Consider the following 22,755-nt stretch of genomic DNA (forward strand, 5'->3'; position numbering starts at 1 on the left):
ATTGCATTCGGGTTGATTCCATTCCATTCCATTCCATTCCATTCCATTCCATTCCATTCGGGTTGATTCCATTCCATTCCATTCTATTGCATTCGGATTGATTCCATTCCATTCCATTCCATTCCTTTCCATTACATATAACTTGATTCCATTCCATTCCATTCCATTCCATTCCTTTCCATTCAGGTTGATTCCATTCCAATCAATTGCATTCCATTCCATTCCATTCGGGTTGATTCCATTCCATTCCATTCCATTCCATTCCATTCCATTCCATTCCATTTCATTCGGTTTTATTCCATTCCATTCCATTCCATTCCATTCCATTCCATTCCATTTCATTCCATTCCATTCCATTCGGTATGATTCCATTCCATTCCATTCCATTAGGCTTGATTCCATTCCATTCCATTCCATTCCATTCCATTCGATTTGTTTCCGTTCCATTCCATTCCATTCCATTCGTTTTGATTCCATTACATTCCATTCCATTCCATTCCATTCGGGTTGATTCCATTCCATTCAATTCCATTCCACTCCATTCCTTTCCATTCGATTCCATTCTCGTTGATTCCATTCCAATCCATTCCATTCCATTTGGGTTATTTCAATTCCATTCCATTCAATTCCACTCGGGTTGATTACATTATATTCCATTCAGGTTGATTCCATTCCATTCCATTCCATTCCATTCGGGTTTATTCCATTCCATTCCATTCCATTCCATTCCACTCCATTCGGGTTGATTCCATTCCATTCCTTTCCATTCCTTTCCATTAAATTCCATTCGTGTTGATTCCATTCCATTCCATTCCATTTGGGTTGATTCCATTCCATTCCATTCCATTTCATTCCATGCCATTCCATTCCATTCTATTCCATTCGGGGTGATTCCATTCCATTGCACTCCATTACATATGACTTGATTCCATTCCATTCCATTCCATTCCTTTCGGCTTTATTCCATTCCATTCCATTCCATTCCATTCCATTCCATTCCATTCCATTCCATTGCATTCCATTCGGGTTGATTCCATTCCATTCCATTCCATTCCATTCCATTCGGGTTGATTCCATTCCATTCCATTCTATTGCATTCGGATTGATTCCATTCCATTCCATTCCATTCCATTCCTTTCCATTACATATGACTTGATTCCATTCCATTCCATTCCATTCCATTCCTTTCCATTCAGGTTGATTCCATTCCAATCAATTGCATTCCATTCCATTCCATTCGGGTTGATTCCATTCCATTCCATTCCATTCCATTCCATTCCATTCCATTCCATTTCATTCCATTCCATTCCATTCTGTATGATTCCATTCCATTCCATTCCATTAGGCTTGATTCCATTCCATTCCATTCCATTCCTTTCCATTCCATTGGGATTGATTCCATTCCTTTCCATTCCATTCCATTCCTTTCCATTCCATTCCATTCGGGTTGAATCCATTCAATTCCATTCCATTCCATTTGGGTTGATACCATTCCATTCCATTCCATTCCATTCCATTCCATTCCATTCCATTCCATTCCATTCCATTCCATTCGTGTTACATCCATTCCATTCCATTCCATTCCATTCCATTCCGGTTGATTCCATTCCATTCCATTCCTTTCCATTCGGGTTGACTCCATTCCATTCCATTCCATTCCATTCCTTTCCATTCCATTGGGATTGATTCCATTCCATTCCATTCCATTCCATTCCATTCCATTCCTTTCCAATCCATTCCATTCGGCTTGACTCCATTCCATTCCATTCCATTCCATTCCATTCGTTTTGATTCTGTTCCATTCCATTCCATTCCATTCCATTCGTTTTGATTCCATTCCATTACATTCCATTCCATACGGGTTCATTCCATTCCATTCAATTCCATTCCACTCCATTCCATTCCATTCGATTACATTCTCGTTGATTCCTTTCCAATCCATTCCATTCCATTCGGGTTTTCTCAATTCCATTCCATTCAATTCCACTCGGGTTGATTACATCATATTCCATTCGGGTTGATTCCATTCCATTCCATTCCATTCCACTCCATTCGGGTTGATTCCATTCCATTCCATTCCATTCCATTCCATTCCTTTCCATTCCATTCGGAATGATTCCATTCCGTTCCATTCCGTTCCATTCCACTCGGGTTGACTCCATTCGATTCCATTCCGTTCCATTACATTCCATTCCATTCGGGTTGATTCCAATCCATTCCATTCCATTCCATTCCGTTCGTGTTACATCCATTCCATTCCATTCCATTCCATTCCATTCCATTCCATTCCATTTGGGTTGATTCCATTCCATTCCATTCCTTTCCATTCGGGTTGATTCCATTCCATTCCATTCCATTCCATTCCATTCCTTTCCATTCCATTCCATTCCATTCGGATTGATTCCATTCCATTCCATTCCATTCCACTCCATTCCTTTCCATCCATTTCATTCGGGTTGATTCAATTCCATTCCATTCCATTCGTGTTGATTACATTCCACTCCATTCCATTGAATTCCATTTCATTCCATTCCATTCCCGTTGATTCCATTCCATTCCATTCCATTCCATTCGGGTTGATTCCATTCCATTCCATTCCATTCCATTCCACTCCATTCGGGTTGATTCCACTCCATTCCTTTCCATTCCTTTCAATTAAATTCCATTCGTGTTGATTCCATTCCATTTCATTCCATTTGGGTTGATTCCATTCCATTCCATTCCATTTCATTCCATGCCATTCCATTCCATTCTATTCCATTCGGGTTGATTCCTTTCCATTACACTCCATTACATATGACTTGATTCCATTCCATTCCATTCCATTCCATTCGGCTTTATTCCATTCCATTACATTCCATTCCATTCCGGTTGATTCCATTCCATTCCATTCCTTTCCATTCGGGTTGACACCATTCCAATCCATTCCATTCCATTCATTTCCATTCCATTCGGATTGATTCCATTCCATTCCATTCCATTCCTTTCCATTCCATTCCATTCGGGTTGATTCCATTCCATTCCATTCCATTGGTTTTGATTCCATTCCATTCCATTCCATTCCATTCCATGCCATTCCATTCCATTGCATTCCATTCGGGTTGATTCCATTCCATTCCATTCCATTCCATTCCATTCCATTCCATTCCATTCGGGTTGATTCCATTCCATTCCATTCTATTGCATTCGGATTGATTCCATTCCATTCCATTCCATTCCTTTCCATTACATATAACTTGATTCCATTCCATTCCATTCCATTCCATTCCTTTCCATTCAGGTTGATTCCATTCCAATCAATTGCATTCCATTCCATTCCATTCGGGTTGATTCCATTCCATTCCATTTCATTCCATTCCATTCCATTCCATTCCATTTCATTCGGTTTTATTCCATTCCATTCCATTCCATTCCATTCCATTCCATTCCATTCCATTTCATTCCATTCCATTCCATTCGGTATGATTCCATTCCATTCCATTCCATTAGGCTTGATTCCATTCCATTCCATTCCATTCCATTCCATTCGATTTGTTTCCGTTCCATTCCATTCCATTCCATTCGTTTTGATTCCATTATATTCCATTCCATTCCATTCCATTCGTGTTGATTCCATTCCATTTAATTCTTTCCATTCCAATCCATTCCATTCCATTCCATTCGTGTTGCTTCCAATCCATTCCATTCCATTCCATTCCATTCCATTCCATTCCATTCCATTTGGGTTGATTCCATTCCATTCCATTCCATTCCATTTCATTCCATGACATTCCCTGCCATTCTATTGCATTCGGGTTGATTCCATTCCATTCCATTCCATTCCATTCCATTACATATGGCTTGATTCCATTCCATTCCATTCCATTCCTTTCCATTCGGGTTGTTCTCATTGCATTCTATTGCATTCCATTCCATTCAATTCGGGTTGATTCCATTCCATTCCATTCCATTCCATACGGTTTTATTCCATTCCCTTCCATTCCATTCCATTCAGCTTGATTCCATTCCATTCCGTTCCATTCCACTCCATTCCATTCGTTTTGATTCCATTCCATTCCATTCCATTCCATTCCATTCCATTCGTTTTGATTCCATTCCACTCCATTCCTTTCCATTCGTGTTGATTCCATTCCATTCCATTGCATTCCATTCCTTTCCATTCGGCTTGATTCCATTCCATTCCATTCCTTTTCATTCCATTCCTTTCGTTTTGATTCCATTCCATTCCATTCCATTCCATTCGGGTTGATTCCATTCCACTGCATTCCATTCCATTCGGATTGATTCCGTTCCATTCCATTCCATTCCATTCCATTCGGTTCCATTCCTTTGCGGTTGACTCCATTCCATTCCATTCCATTCCATTCCATTCCATTCCATTCCATTCCATTCGAGTTGATTCCATTCCATTCCATTCCATTCCATTCCATTCGTGTTACATCCATTCCATTCCATTCCATTCCATTGCATTCCTTTCGGGGTGATTCTGTTCCATTCCATTCCATTCCATTCCATTCAATTCGGGTTGATTCCTGTCCATTCCATTCCATTCCATTCCATTCCATTCCATTCCATTCCATTCCATTCCAATCGGGTTGATTCCATTCCATTCCAATCCATTCCATTCGATTTGATTCCATTCCATCCCATTGTATTCCATTCCTTTCCATTCGTGTTGATTCCATTCCATTCCATTCCATCCCATCCCATCCCATTCCATTTGGGTTGATTTCTTTCCATTCCATTCCATTCCATTCCGTTCCATTCGATGCCATTCCATTCCATTCGTGTTGATTCCATTGCATTCCATACTATGCCTTTCGTGGTGGTACTACCCCATTCTATTCCATTTCATTCTATTCCGTTCCATTCCATTCGGCTTGATTCCATTCCAATCCATTCCATTCCATTCCATGCCGTTCCATTCCATTCGGGTTCATTCCATTCCATTCCATTCCATTCCATTGCATTCCAATCCATTCCATGCCATTCCTTTCGGGGTGATTCTATTCCATTGTATTCCATTTCATTCTATTCCATTCCATTCCATACGGATGGATTCCATTCCTTTCCAGTCCATTCCATTCCATTCCATTCCGTTCCATTCTTTTCGGGTTGACTCGATTCCATTCCATTCCATTCCATTCCGTTCCATTCCATTCCATTCGGGTTGATTCCATTCCATTCCATTCCATTCCATTCCATTCGTGTTACATCCATTCCATTCCATTCCATTCCATTCCATTCCATTCGGGTGATTCAATTCCATTCCATTCCTTTCCATTCGGGTTGAATCCATTCCATTCCATTCCATTACTTTCCAATCCATTCGGATTGATTCCATTCCATTCCATTCCATTCCATTCCATTCCATTCCATTCCATTACTTTCCAATCCATTCGGTTTGATTCCATTCCAGTCCATTCCATTCCATTCCATCCTATTCCATTCCATTCGGGTTGATTCCATTCCATTCCATTCCATTCCATTCCATTCCATTCCATTCCATTCCATTCGTGTTGCTTCCATTCCACTCAATTCCATTCCATTCCATTCCATTCCATTTGGGTTGATTCCATTCCATTCCTTTCCATTCCATTTCATTCCATGACATTCCACGCCATTCTATTGCATTCGGGTTGATTCCATTCCATTCCATTCCATTACATATGACTTGATTCCATTCCATTCCATTCCATTCCATTCCATTCCATTCCATTCCATTCCATTCTTTTTGACTCCATTCCATTCCATTCCATTCCATTCGGGTTGATTCCACTCCATTCAATTCCATTCCACTCCATTCCATTCCTTTTGATTCCATTCTCGTTGATGCCATTCCATTCCATTCCATTCCTTTGGAGTTATTTCCATTCAATTCCATTCAATTCCACTAGGGTTGATTCTAATATATTACATTCGGGTTGAATCTACTCCATTCCATTCCATTCCATTGGGGTTGATTCCATTCAATTCCGTTCCATTCCATTCCATTCCATTCCATTCCATTTGGATTGATTCCATTCCATTCCATTCCATTCAATTCCATTGAGGTTACTTCCATTCCATTCCATTCCATTATTCCATTCCGGTTGATTCCATTCCATTCCATTCCTTTCCATTCGGGTTCACTCCATTCCATTCCATTCCATTCCATTCCTTTCCATTCCATTGGGATTGATTCCATTCCTTTCCATTCCATTCCATTCCTTTCCATTCCATTCCATTCGGGTTGAATCCATTCAATTCCGTTCCATTCCATTTGTGTTGATACCATTCCATTCCATTCCATTCCATTCGGGTTGATTCCATTCCATTACATTCCATTCCATTCCATTCGTGTTACATCCATTCCATTCCATTCCATTCCATTCCATTCCATTCCATTCCATTCCATTCGGGTTGATTCCAAATCATTCCATTCCATTGCGTTCCATTCCATTCCACTCCATTCCTTTCGGGGTGATTCTGTTCCATTCCATTCCATTCCATTCCATTCCATTCGGGTTGATTCCTATCCATTCCATTCCATTCCATTCCATTCCATTCCATTCCATTCCATTCCATTCCATTCAATTCTAATCGGGTTGATTCCATTCCATTCCAATCCATTCCATTCGATTTGATTCCATTCCATCCCATTGTATTCCATTCTTTCCATTCGTGTTGATTCCATTCCATTCCATTCCATCCCATCCCATCCCATTCCATTTGGGTTGATTTCTTTCCATTCCATTCCATTCCATTCCGTTCCAATCGATGCCATTCCATTCCATTCGGGTTGATTCCATTCCATTCCATACTAGGCCTTTCGTGGTGGTACTACCCCATTCTATTCCATTTCATTCTATTCCGTTCCATTCCATTCGGCTTGATTCCATTCCAATCCATTCCATTCCATTCCATGCCGTTCCATTCCATTCGGGTTCATTCCATTCCATTCCATTCCATTCCATTGCATTCCAATCCATTCCATGCCATTCCTTTCGGGGTGATTCTATTCCATTGTATTCCATTTCATTCTATTCCATTCCATTCCATTCGGATGGATTCCATTCCTTTCCAGTCCATTCCATTCCATTCCTTTCCGTTCCATTCCTTTCGGGTTGACTCGATTCCATTCCATTCCATTCCATTCCGTTCCATTCCATTCCATTCGGGTTGATTCCATTCCATTCCATTCCATTCCATTCCATTCCATTCCATTCGTGTTACATCCATTCCATTCCATTCCATTCCATTCCATTCCATTCGGGTGATTCAAATCCATTCCATTCCTTTCCATTCGGGTTGACTCCTTTCCATTCCATTCCATTACTTTCCAATCCATTCGGATTGATTCCATTCCATTCCATTCCATTCCATTCCATTCCATTACTTTCCAATCCATTCGGTTTGATTCCATTCCATTCCATTCCATTCCATTCCATTCTAATCCATTCCATTCGTGTTGATTCCATTCCATTCCATTCCATTCCATTCCATTCCATTCGTGTTGCTTCCATTCCACTCAATTCCATTCCATTCCATTCTATTCCATTCCATTCCATTCCATTTGGTTTGATTCCATTCCTTTCCTTTCCATTCCATTTCATTCCATGACATTCCACGCCATTCTATTGCATTCGGGTTGATTCCATTCCATTCCATTACATTACATATGACTTGATTCCATTCCATTCCATTCCATTCCATTCCATTCCATTCCATTCCATTCTTTTTGACTCCATTCCATTCCATTCCATTCCATTCGGGTTGATTCCACTCCATTCAATTCCATTCCACACCATTCCATTCCTTTTGATTCCATTCTCGTTGATGCCATTCCATTCCATTCCATTCCTTTTGAGTTATTTCCATTCCATTCCATCCAATTCCACTCGGGTTGATTCTAATATATTACATTCGGGTTGAATCTATTCCATTCCATTCCATTCCATTGGGGTTTATTCCATTCCATTCCGTTCCATTCCATTCCATTCCATTCCATTCCATTTGGATTGATTCCATTCCATTCCATTCTATTCCATTCCATTCCATTCCATTCAATTCAATTCCATTGAGGTTACTTCCATTCCATTCCATTCCATTATTCCATTCCGGTTGATTCCATTCCATTCCATTCCTTTCCATTCGGGTTGACTCCATTCCATTCCATTCCATTCCATTCCTTTCCATTCCATTGGGATTGATTCCATTCCTTTCCATTCCATTCCATTCCTTTCCATTCCATTCCATTCGGGTTGAATCCATTCAATTCCATTCCATTCCATTTGGGTTGATACCATTCCATTCCATTCCATTCCATTCCATTCGGATTGATTCCATTCCATTCCATTCCATTCCATTCCATTCCATTCCATTCAATTCCATTCCATTCGTGTTACATCCATTCCATTCCAATCCATTCCATTCCATTCCATTCCGGTTGATTCCATTCCATTCCATTCCTTTCCATTCGGGTTGACTCCATTCCATTCCATTCCATTCCATTCCTTTCCATTCCATTGGGATTGATTCCATTCCATTCCATTCCATTCCATTCCATTCCATTCCATTCCATTCCTTTCCATTCCATTCCATTCGGCTTGACTCCATTCCATTCCATTCCATTCCATTCCATTCGTTTTGATTCTGTTCCATTCCATTCCGTTCCATTCCATTCGTTTTGATTCCATTCCATTACATTCCATTCCATACGGGTTCATTCCATTCCATTCAATTCCATTCCACTCCATTCCATTCCATTCGATTACATTCTCGTTGATTCCTTTCCAATCCATTCCATTCCATTCGGGTTATCTCAATTCCATTCCATTCAATTCCACTCGGGTTGATTACATCATATTCCATTCGGGTTGATTCCATTCCATTCCATTCCATTCCATTCGGGTTGATTCCATTCCATTCCATTCCATTCCATTCCATTCCTTTCCATTCCATTCGGAATGATTCCATTCCATTCCATTCCGTTCCATTCCACTCGGGTTGACTCCATTCGATTCCATTCCGTTCCATTACATTCCATTCCATTCGGGTTGATTCCAATCCATTCCATTCCATTCCATTCCGTTCGTGTTACATCCATTCCATTCCATTCCATTCCATTCCATTCCATTTGGGTTGATTCCATTCCATTCCATTCCTTTCCATTCGGGTTGATTCCATTCCATTCCATTCCATTCCATTCCATTCCATTCCATTCCTTTCCATTCCATTCCATTCCATTCGGATTGATTCCATTCCATTCCATTCCATTCCATTCCATTCCTTTCCATCCATTTCATTCGGGTTGATTCAATTCCATTCCATTCCACTCGTGTTGATTACATTCCACTCCATTCCATTGAATTCCATTTCGTTCCATTCCATTCCCGTTGATTGCATTCCATTCCATTCCATTCCATTCGGGTTGATTCCATTCCATTCCATTCCATTCCATTCCACTCCATTCGGGTTGATTCCATTCCATTCCTTTCCATTCCTTTCCATTAAATTCCATTCGTGTTGATTCCATTCCATTCCATTCCATTTGGGTTGATTCCATTCCATTCCATTCCATTTCATTCCATGCCATTCCATTCCATTCTATTCCATTCGGGGTGATTCCATTCCATTGCACTCCATTACATATGACTTGATTCCATTCCATTCCATTCCATTCCATTCGTCTTTATTCCATTCCATTACATTCCATGCCATTCGGGTTGATTCCATTCCATTCCATTCCTTTCCATTCGGGTTGACACCATTCCAATCCATTACATTCCATTCATTTCCATTCCATTCGGATTGATTCCATTCCATTCCATTCCATTCCTTTCCATTCCATTCCATTCGGGTTGATTCCATTCCATTCCATTCCATTGGTTTTGATTCCATTCCATTCCATTCCATTCCATTCCATTCCATTGCATTCCATTCGGGTTGATTCCATTCCATTCCATTCCATTCCATTCCATTCGGGTTGATTCCATTCCATTCCATTCTATTGCATTCGGATTGATTCCATTCCATTCCATTCCATTCCTTTCCATTACATATGACTTGATTCCATTCCATTCCATTCCTTTCCATTCGGGTTGACACCATTCCAATCCATTCCATTCCATTCATTTCCATTCCATTCGGATTGATTCCATTCCATTCCATTCCATTCCTTTCCATTCCATTCCATTCGGGTTGATTCCATTCCATTCCATTCCATTGGTTTTGATTCCATTCCATTCCATTCCATTCCATTCCATTCCATTCCATTCCATTCCATTGCATTGCATTCGGGTTGATTCCATTCCATTCCATTCCATTCCATTCCATTCCATTCCATTCGGGTTGATTCCATTCCATTCCATTCTATTGCATTCGGATTGATTCCATTCCATTCCATTCCATTCCTTTCCATTACATATAACTTGATTCCATTCCATTCCATTCCATTCCATTCCTTTCCATTCAGGTTGGTTCCATTCCAATCAATTGCATTCCATTCCATTCCATTCGGGTTGATTCCATTCCATTCCATTCCATTCCATTCCATTCCATTCCATTCCATTTCATTCGGTTTTATTCCATTCCATTCCATTCCATTCCATTCCATTCCATTCCATTTCATTCCATTCCATTCCATTCGGTATGATTCCATTCCATTCCATTCCATTAGGCTTGATTCCATTCCATTCCATTCCATTCCATTCCATTCGATTTGTTTCCGTTCCATTCCATTCCATTCCATTCGTTTTGATTCCATTCCATTCCATTCCATTCCATTCCATTCGGGTTGATTCCATTCCATTCAATTCCATTCCACTCCATTCCTTTCCATTCGATTCCATTCTCGTTGATTCCATTCCAATCCATTCCATTCCATTTGGGTTATTTCAATTCCATTCCATTCAATTCCACTCGGGTTGATTACATTATATTCCATTCAGGTTGATTCCATTCCATTCCATTCCATTCCATTCGGGTTTATTCCATTCCATTCCATTCCATTCCATTCCACTCCATTCGGGTTGATTCCATTCCATTCCTTTCCATTCCTTTCCATTAAATTCCATTCGTGTTGATTCCATTCCATTCCATTCCATTTGGGTTGATTCCATTCCATTCCATTCCATTACATTCCATGCCATTCCATTCCATTCTATTCCATTCGGGGTGATTCCATTCCATTGCACTCCATTACATATGACTTGATTCCACTCCATTCCATTCCATTCCTTTCGGCTTTATTCCATTCCATTACATTCCATTCCATTCGGGTTGATTCCATTCCATTCCATTCCTTTCCATTCGGGTTGACACCATTCCAATCCATTCCATTCCATTCATTTCCATTCCATTCGGATTGATTCCATTCCATTCCATTCCATTCCTTTCCATTCCATTCCATTCAGGTTGATTCCATTCCATTCCATTCCATTGGTTTTGATTCCATTCCATTCCATTCCATTCCATTCCATTCCATTCCATTCCATTGCATTCCATTCGGGTTGATTCCATTCCATTCCATTCCATTCCATTCCATTCGGGTTGATTCCATTCCATTCCATTCTATTGCATTCGGATTGATTCCATTCCATTCCATTCCATTCCATTCCTTTCCATTACATATGACTTGATTCCATTCCATTCCATTCCATTCCATTCCTTTCCATTCAGGTTGATTCCATTCCAATCAATTGCATTCCATTCCATTCCATTCGGGTTGATTCCATTCCATTCCATTCCATTCCATTCCATTCCATTCCATTCCATTTCATTCCATTCCATTCCATTCTGTATGATTCCATTCCATTCCATTCCATTAGGCTTGATTCCATTCCATTCCATTCCATTCCTTTCCATTCCATTGGGATTGATTCCATTCCTTTCCATTCCATTCCATTCCTTTCCATTCCATTCCATTCGGGTTGAATCCATTCAATTCCATTCCATTCCATTTGGGTTGATACCATTCCATTCCATTCCATTCCATTCCATTCCATTCCATTCCATTCCATTCGGATTTATTCCATTCCACTCCATTCCATTCCATTCCATTCCATTCCATTCCATTCCATTCGTGTTACATCCATTCCATTCCATTCCATTCCATTCCATTCCGGTTGATTCCATTCCATTCCATTCCTTTCCATTCGGGTTGACTCCATTCCATTCCATTCCATTCCATTCCTTTCCATTCCATTGGGATTGATTCCATTCCATTCCATTCCATTCCATTCCATTCCATTCCTTTCCAATCCATTCCATTCGGCTTGACTCCATTCCATTCCATTCCATTCCATTCCATTCGTTTTGATTCTGTTCCATTCCATTCCATTCCATTCCATTCGTTTTGATTCCATTCCATTACATTCCATTCCATACGGGTTCATTCCATTCCATTCAATTCCATTCCACTCCATTCCATTCCATTCGATTACATTCTCGTTGATTCCTTTCCAATCCATTCCATTCCATTCGGGTTTTCTCAATTCCATTCCATTCAATTCCACTCGGGTTGATTACATCATATTCCATTCGGGTTGATTCCATTCCATTCCATTCCATTCCATTCCATTCGGGTTGATTCCATTCCATTCCATTCCATTCCATTCCATTCCTTTCCATTCCATTCGGAATGATTCCATTCCGTTCCATTCCGTTCCATTCCACTCGGGTTGACTCCATTCGATTCCATTCCGTTCCATTACATTCCATTCCATTCGGGTTGATTCCAATCCATTCCATTCCATTCCATTCCGTTCGTGTTACATCCATTCCATTCCATTCCATTCCATTCCATTCCATTCCATTCCATTTGGGTTGATTCCATTCCATTCCATTCCTTTCCATTCGGGTTGATTCCATTCCATTCCATTCCATTCCATTCCATTCCTTTCCATTCCATTCCATTCCATTCGGATTGATTCCATTCCATTCCATTCCATTCCACTCCATTCCTTTCCATCCATTTCATTCGGGTTGATTCAATTCCATTCCATTCCATTCGTGTTGATTACATTCCACTCCATTCCATTGAATTCCATTTCATTCCATTCCATTCCCGTTGATTCCATTCCATTCCATTCCATTCCATTCGGGTTGATTCCATTCCATTCCATTCCATTCCATTCCATTCCACTCCATTCGGGTTGATTCCATTCCATTCCTTTCCATTCCTTTCCATTAAATTCCATTCGTGTTGATTCCATTCCATTCCATTCCATTTGGGTTGATTCCATTCCATTCCATTCCATTTCATTCCATGCCATTCCATTCCATTCTATTCCATTCGGGTTGATTCCATTCCATTGCACTCCATTACATATGACTTGATTCCATTCCATTCCATTCCATTCCATTCGGCTTTATTCCATTCCATTACATTCCATTCCATTCGGGTTGATTCCATTCCATTCCATTCCTTTCCATTCGGGTTGACACCATTCCAATCCATTCCATTCCATTCATTTCCATTCCATTCGGATTGATTCCATTCCATTCCATTCCATTCCTTTCCATTCCATTCCATTCGGGTTGATTCCATTCCATTCCATTCCATTGGTTTTGATTCCATTCCATTCCATTCCATTCCATTCCATTCCATTCCATTCCATTGCATTCCATTCGGGTTGATTCCTTTCCATTCCATTCCATTCCATTCCATTCCATTCGGGTTGATTCCATTCCATTCCATTCTATTGCATTCGGATTGATTCCATTCCATTCAATTCCATTCCTTTCCATTACATATAACTTGTTTCCATTCCATTCCATTCCATTCCATTCCTTTCCATTCAGGTTGATTCCATTCCAATCAATTGCATTCCATTCCATTCCATTCGGGTTGATTCCATTCCATTCCATTCCATTCCATTCCATTCCATTCCATTTCATTCGGTTTTATTCCATTCCATTCCATTCCATTCCATTCCATTCCATTCCATTCCATTCCATTCCATTCCATTTCATTCCATTCCATTCCATTCGGTATGATTCCATTCCATTCCATTCCATTAGGCTTGATTCCATTCCATTCCATTCCATTCCATTCCATTCCATTCCATTCGTTTTGATTCTGTTCCATTCCATTCCATTCCATTCCATTCGTTTTGATTCCATTCCATTACATTCCATTCCATACGGGTTCATTCCATTCCATTCAATTCCATTCCACTCCATTCCATTCCATTCGATTACATTCTCGTTGATTCCTTTCAATCCATTCCATTCCATTCGGGTTATCTCAATTCCATTCCATTGAATTCCACTCGGGTTGATTACATCATATTCCATTCGGGTTGATTCCATTCCATTCCATTCCATTCCATTCGGGTTGATTCCATTCCATTCCATTCCATTCCATTCCATTCCATTCCATTCGGAATGATTCCATTCCATTCCATTCCGTTCCATTCCACTCGGGTTGACTCCATTCGATTCCATTCCGTTCCATTACATTCCATTCCATTCGGGTTGATTCCAATCCATTCCATTCCATTCCATTGCGTTCGTGTTACATCCATTCCATTCCATTCCATTCCATTCCATTCCATTTGGGTTGATTCCATTCCATTCCATTCCTTTCCATTCGGGTTGATTCCATTCCATTCCATTCCATTCCATTCCATTCCATTCCTTTCCATTCCATTCCATTCCATTCGGATTGATTCCATTCCATTCCATTCCATTCCATTCCATTCCATTCCATTCCTTTCCATCCATTTCATTCGGGTTGATTCAATTCCATTCCATTCCATTCGTGTTGATTACATTCCACTCCATTCCATTGAATTCCATTTCACTCCATTCCATTCCCGTTGATTCCATTCCATTCCATTCCATTCCATTCCATTCGGGTTGATTCCATTCCATTCCATTCCATTCCATTCCACTCCATTCGGGTTGATTCCATTCCATTCCTTTCCATTCCTTTCCATTAAATTCCATTCGTGTTGATTCCATTCCATTCCATTCCATTTGCGTTGATTCCATTCCATTCCATTCCATTTCATTCCATGCCATTCCATTCCATTCTATTCCATTCGGGGTGATTCCATTCCATTGCACTCCATTACATATGACTTGATTCCATTCCATTCCATTCCATTCCATTCGGCTTTATTCCATTCCATTACATTCCATTCCATTCGGGTTGATTCCATTCCATTCCATTCCTTTCCATTCGGGTTGACACCATTCCAATCCATTCCATTCCATTCATTTCCATTCCATTCGGATTGATTCCATTCCATTCCATTCCATTCCTTTCCATTCCATTCCATTCGGGTTGATTCCATTCCATTCCATTCCATTGGTTTTGATTCCATTCCATTCCATTCCATTCCATTCCATTCCATTGCATTCCATTCGGGTTGATTCCATTCCATTCCATTCCATTCCATTCCATTCCATTCGGGTTGATTCCATTCCATTCCATTCTATTGCATTCGGATTGATTCCATTCCATTCCATTCCATTCCTTTCCATTACATATGACTTGATTCCATTCCATTCCATTCCATTCCATTCCTTTCCATTCAGGTTGATTCCATTCCAATCAATTGCATTCCATTCCATTCCATTCGGGTTGATTCCATTCCATTCCATTCCATTCCATTCCATTCCATTCCATTCCATTTCATTCCATTCCATTCCATTCGGTATGATTCCATTCCATTCCATTCCATTAGGCTTGATTCCATTCCATTCCATTCCATTCCTTTCCATTCCATTGGGATTGATTCCATTCCTTTCCATTCCATTCCATTCCTTTCCATTCCATTCCATTCGGGTTGAATCCATTCAATTCCATTCCATTCCATTTGGGTTGATACCATTCCTTTCCATTCCATTCCATTCCATTCCATTCCATTCCATTCGGATTTATTCCATTCCATTCCATTCCATTCGTGTTACATCCATTCCATTCCATTCCATTCCATTCCATTCCATTCGTGTTACATCCATTCCATTCCATTCCATTCCATTCCATTCCATTCGTGTTACATCCATTCCATTCCATTCCATTCCATTCCATTCCGGTTGATTCCATTCCATTCCATTCCTTTCCATTCGGGTTGACTCCATTCCATTCCATTCCATTCCATTCCTTTCCATTCCATTGGGATTGATTCCATTCCATTCCATTCCATTCCATTCCATTCCTTTCCAATCCATTCCATTCGGCTTGACTCCATTCCATTCCATTCCATTCCATTCCATTCGTTTTGTTTCTGTTCCATTCCATTCCATTCCATTCCATTCGTTTTGATTCCATTCCATTACATTCCATTCCATACGGGTTCATTCCATTCCATTCAATTCCATTCCACTCCATTCAATTCCATTCCACTCCATTCCATTCCATTCGATTACATTCTCGTTGATTCCTTTCCAATCCATTGCATTCCATTCGGGTTATCTCAATTCCATTCCATTCAATTCCACTCGGGTTGATTACATCATATTCCATTCGGGTTGATTCCATTCCATTCCATTCCATTCCATTCGGGTTGATTCCATTCCATTCCATTCCATTCCATTCCATTCCTTTCCATTCCATTCGGAATGATTCCATTCCGTTCCATTCCGTTCCATTCCACTCGGGTTGACTCCATTCGATTCCATTCCGTTCCATTACATTCCATTCCATTCGGGTTGATTCCAATCCATTCCATTCCATTCCATTCCGTTCGTGTTACATCCATTCCATTCCATTCCATTCCATTCCATTCCATTCCATTTGGGTTGATTCCATTCCATTCCACTCCTTTCCATTCGGGTTGATTCCATTCCATTCCATTCCATTCCATTCCATTCCATTCCATTCCTTTCCATTCCATTCCATTCCTTTCCATCCATTTCATTCGGGTTGATTCAATTCCATTCCATTCCATTCGTGTTGATTACATTCCACTCCATTCCATTGAATTCCATTTCATTCCATTCCATTCCCGTTGATTCCATTCCATTCCATTCCATTCCATTCGGGTTGATTCCACTCCATTCAATTCCATTCCACACCATTCCATTCCTTTTGATTCCATTCTCGTTGATGCCATTCCATTCCATTCCATTCCTTTTGAGTTATTTCCATTCCATTCCATCCAATTCCACTCGGGTTGATTCTAATATATTACATTCGGGTTGAATCTATTCCATTCCATTCCATTCCATTGGGGTTTATTCCATTCCATTCCGTTCCATTCCATTCCATTCCATTCCATTCCATTTGGATTGATTCCATTCCATTCCATTCTATTCCATTCCATTCCATTCCATTCAATTCAATTCCATTGAGGTTACTTCCATTCAATTCCATTCCATTATTCCATTCCGGTTGATTCCATTCCATTCCATTCCTTTCCATTCGGGTTGACTCCATTCCATTCCATTCCATTCCATTCCTTTCCATTCCATTGGGATTGATTCCATTCCATTCCATTCCATTCCATTCCATTCCATTCCATTCCATTCCTTTCCATTTGGGTTGATACCATTCCATTCCATTCCATTCCATTCCATTCGGATTGATTCCATTCCATTCCATTCCATTCCATTCCATTCCATTCCATTCCATTCCATTCCATTCGTGTTACATCCATTCCATTCCATTCCATTCCATTCCATTCCATTCCGGTTGATTCCATTCCATTCCATTCCTTTCCATTCGGGTTGACTCCATTCCATTCCATTCCATTCCATTCCTTTCCATTCCATTGGGATTGATTCCATTCCATTCCATTCCATTCCATTCCATTCCATTCCATTCCATTCCTTTCCATTCCATTCCATTCGGCTTGACTCCATTCCATTCCATTCCATTCCATTCCATTCGTTTTGATTCTGTTCCATTCCATTCCATTCCATTCCATTCGTTTTGATTCCATTCCATTACATTCCATTCCATACGGGTTCATTCCATTCCATTCAATTCCATTCCACTCCATTCCATTCCATTCGATTACATTCTCGTTGATTCCTTTCCAATCCATTCCATTCCATTCGGGTTATCTCAATTCCATTCCATTCAATTCCACTCGGGTTGATTACATCATATTCCATTCGGGTTGATTCCATTCCATTCCATTCCATTCCATTCGGGTTGATTCCATTCCATTCCATTCCATTCGATTCCATTCCTTTCCATTCCATTCGGAATGATTCCATTCCATTCCATTCCGTTCCATTCCACTCGGGTTGACTCCATTCGATTCCATTCCGTTCCATTACATTCCATTCCATTCGGGTTGATTCCAATCCATTCCATTCCATTCCATTCCGTTCGTGTTACATCCATTCCATTCCATTCCATTCCATTCCATTCCATTTGGGTTGATTCCATTCCATTCCATTCCTTTCCATTCGGGTTGATTCCATTCCATTCCATTCCATTCCATTCCATTCCATTCCTTTCCATTCCATTCCATTCCATTCGGATTGATTCCATTCCATTCCATTCCATTCCATTCCATTCCATTCCTTTCCATCCATTTCATTCGGGTTGATTCAATTCCATTCCATTCCACTCGTGTTGATTACATTCCACTCCATTCCATTGAATTCCATTTCGTTCCATTCCATTCCCGTTGATTCCATTCCATTCCATTCCATTCCATTCGGGTTGATTCCATTCCATTCCATTCCATTCCATTCCACTCCATTCGGGTTGATTCCATTCCATTCCTTTCCATTCCTTTCCATTAAATTCCATTCGTGTTGATTCCATTCCATTCCATTCCATTTGGGTTGATTCCATTCCATTCCATTCCATTTCATTCCATGCCATTCCATTCCATTCTATTCCATTCGGGGTGATTCCATTCCATTGCACTCCATTACATATGACTTGATTCCATTCCATTCCATTCCATTCCATTCGTCTTTATTCCATTCCATTACATTCCATGCCATTCGGGTTGATTCCATTCCATTCCATTCCTTTCCATTCGGGTTGACACCATTCCAATCCATTCCATTCCATTCATTTCCATTCCATTCGGATTGATTCCATTCCATTCCATTCCATTCCTTTCCATTCCATTCCATTCGGGTTGATTCCATTCCATTCCATTCCATTGGTTTTGATTCCATTCCATTCCATTCCATTCCATTCCATTCCATTGCATTCCATTCGGGTTGATTCCATTCCATTCCATTCCATTCCATTCCATTCGGGTTGATTCCATTCCATTCCATTCTATTGCATTCGGATTGATTCCATTCCATTCCATTCCATTCCTTTCCATTACATATGACTTGATTCCATTCCATTCCATTCCATTCCATTCCTTTCCATTCAGGTTGATTCCATTCCAATCAATTGCATTCCATTCCATTCCATTCGGGTTGATTCCATTCCATTCCATTCCATTCCATTCCATTCCATTTCATTCCATTCCATTCCATTCGGTATGATTCCATTCCATTCCATTCCATTAGGCTTGATTCCGTTCCATTCCATTCCATTCCTTTCCATTCCATTGGGATTGATTCCATTCCTTTCCATTCCATTCCATTCCTTTCCATTCCATTCCATTCGGGTTGAATCCATTCAATTCCATTCCATTCCATTTGGGTTGATACCATTCCATTCCATTCCATTCCATTCCATTCCATTCCATTCGGATTTATTCCATTCCATTCCATTCCATTCCATTCCATTCCATTCCATTCCATTCCATTCGTGTTACATCCATTCCATTCCATTCCATTCCATTCCATTCCGGTTGATTCCATTCCATTCCATTCCTTTCCATTCGGGTTGACTCCATTCCATTCCATTCCATTCCATTCCTTTCCATTCCATTGGGATTGATTCCATTCCATTCCATTCCATTCCATTCCATTCCATTCCATTCCATTCCATTCCTTTCCAATCCATTCCATTCGGCTTGACTCCATTCCATTCCATTCCATTCTATTCAATTCGCTTTGATTCTGTTCCATTCCATTCCATTCCATTCCATTGGTTTTGATTCCATTCCATTCCATTCCATTCCATTCCATGCCATTCCATTCCATTGCATTCCATTCGGGTTGATTCCATTCCATTCCATTCCATTCCATTCCATTCCATTCCATTCGGGTTGATTCCATTCCATTCCATTCTATTGCATTCGGATTGATTCCATTCCATTCCATTCCATTCCATTCCATGCCATTCCATTCCATTGCATTCCATTCAGGTTGATTCCATTCCATTCCATTCCATTCCATTCCATTCCTTTCCATTCAGGTTGATTCCATTCCAATCAATTGCATTCCATTCCATTCCATTCGGGTTGATTCCATTCCATTCCATTCCATTCCATTCCATTCCATTCCATTCCATTCCATTTCATTCGGTTTTATTCCATTCCATTCCATTCCATTCCATTCCATTCCATTCCATTCCATTCCATTTCATTCCATTCCATTCCATTCGGTATGATTCCATTCCATTCCATTCCATTAGGCTTGATTCCATTCCATTCCATTCCATTCCATTCCATTCGATTTGTTTCCGTTCCATTCCATTCCATTCCATTCGTTTTGATTCCATTATATTCCATTCCATTCCATTCCATTCGTGTTGATTCCATTCCATTTAATTCTTTCCATTCCAATCCATTCCATTCCATTCCATTCGTGTTGCTTCCAATCCATTCCATTCCATTCCATTCCATTCCATTCCATTCCATTCCATTTGGGTTGATTCCATTCCATTCCATTCCATTCCATTTCATTCCATGACATTCCCTGCCATTCTATTGCATTCGGGTTGATTCCATTCCATTCCATTCCATTCCATTCCATTACATATGGCTTGATTCCATTCCATTCCATTCCATTCCTTTCCATTCGGGTTGTTCTCATTGCATTCTATTGCATTCCATTCCATTCAATTCGGGTTGATTCCATTCCATTCCATTCCATTCCATACGGTTTTATTCCATTCCCTTCCATTCCATTCCATTCAGCTTGATTCCATTCCATTCCGTTCCATTCCACTCCATTCCATTCGTTTTGATTCCATTCCATTCCATTCCATTCCATTCCATTCGTTTTGATTCCATTCCACTCCATTCCTTTCCATTCGTGTTGATTCCATTCCATTCCATTGCATTCCATTCCTTTCCATTCGGCTTGATTCCATTCCATTCCATTCCTTTTCATTCCATTCCTTTCGTTTTGATTCCATTCCATTACATTCCATTCCATTCGGGTTGATTCCATTCCACTGCATTCCATTCCATTCGGATTGATTCCGTTCCATTCCATTCCATTCCATTCCATTCGGTTCCATTCTTTTGCGGTTGACTCCATTCCATTCCATTCCATTCCATTCCATTCCATTCCATTCCATTCCATTCCATTCCATTCGGGTTGATTCCATTCCATTCCATTCCATTCCATTCCATTCGTGTTACATCCATTCCATTCCATTCCATTCCATTGCATTCCTTTCGGGGTGATTCTGTTCCATTCCATTCCATTCCATTCCATTCAATTCGGGTTGATTCCTGTCCATTCCATTCCATTCCATTCCATTCCATTCCATTCCATTCCATTCCATTCCAATCGGGTTGATTCCATTCCATTCCAATCCATTCCATTCGATTTGATTCCATTCCATCCCATTGTATTCCATTCCTTTCCATTCGTGTTGATTCCATTCCATTCCATTCCATCCCATCCCATCCCATTCCATTTGGGTTGATTTCTTTCCATTCCATTCCATTCCATTCCGTTCCATTCGATGCCATTCCATTCCATTCGTGTTGATTCCATTGCATTCCATACAGTGCCTTTCGTGGTGGTACTACCCCATTCTATTCCATTTCATTCTATTCCGTTCCATTCCATTCGGCTTGATTCCATTCCAATCCATTCCATTCCATTCCATGCCGTTCCATTCCATTCGGGTTCATTCCATTCCATTCCATTCCATTCCATTGCATTCCAATCCATTCCATGCCATTCCTTTCGGGGTGATTCTATTCCATTGTATTCCATTTCATTCTATTCCATTCCATTCCATACGGATGGATTCCATTCCTTTCCAGTCCATTCCATTCCATTCCATTCCGTTCCATTCTTTTCGGGTTGACTCGATTCCATTCCATTCCATTCCATTCCGTTCCATTCCATTCCATTCGGGTTGATTCCATTCCATTCCATTCCATTCCATTCCATTCGTGTTACATCCATTCCATTCCATTCCATTCCATTCCATTCCATTCCATTCGGGTGATTCAATTCCATTCCATTCCTTTCCATTCGGGTTGAATCCATTCCATTCCATTCCATTACTTTCCAATCCATTCGGATTGATTCCATTCCATTCCATTCCATTCCATTCCATTCCATTCCATTCCATTCCATTACTTTCCAATCCATTCGGTTTGATTCCATTCCAGTCCATTCCATTCCATTCCATCCTATTCCATTCCATTCGGGTTGATTCCATTCCATTCCATTCCATTCCATTCCATTCCATTCCATTCCATTCGTGTTGCTTCCATTCCACTCAATTCCATTCCATTCCATTCCATTCCATTTGGGTTGATTCCATTCCATTCCTTTCCATTCCATTTCATTCCATGACATTCCACGCCATTCTATTGCATTCGGGTTGATTCCATTCCATTCCATTCCATTACATATGACTTGATTCCATTCCATTCCATTCCATTCCATTCCATTCCATTTCATTCCATTCCATTCCATTCTTTTTGACTCCATTCCATTCCATTCCATTCCATTCGGGTTGATTCCACTCCATTC

This window comes from Pan paniscus, chromosome Y (genome assembly GCF_029289425.2).
Source record: "Pan paniscus chromosome Y, NHGRI_mPanPan1-v2.0_pri, whole genome shotgun sequence".
Lineage (NCBI taxonomy): Eukaryota > Metazoa > Chordata > Mammalia > Primates > Hominidae > Pan > Pan paniscus.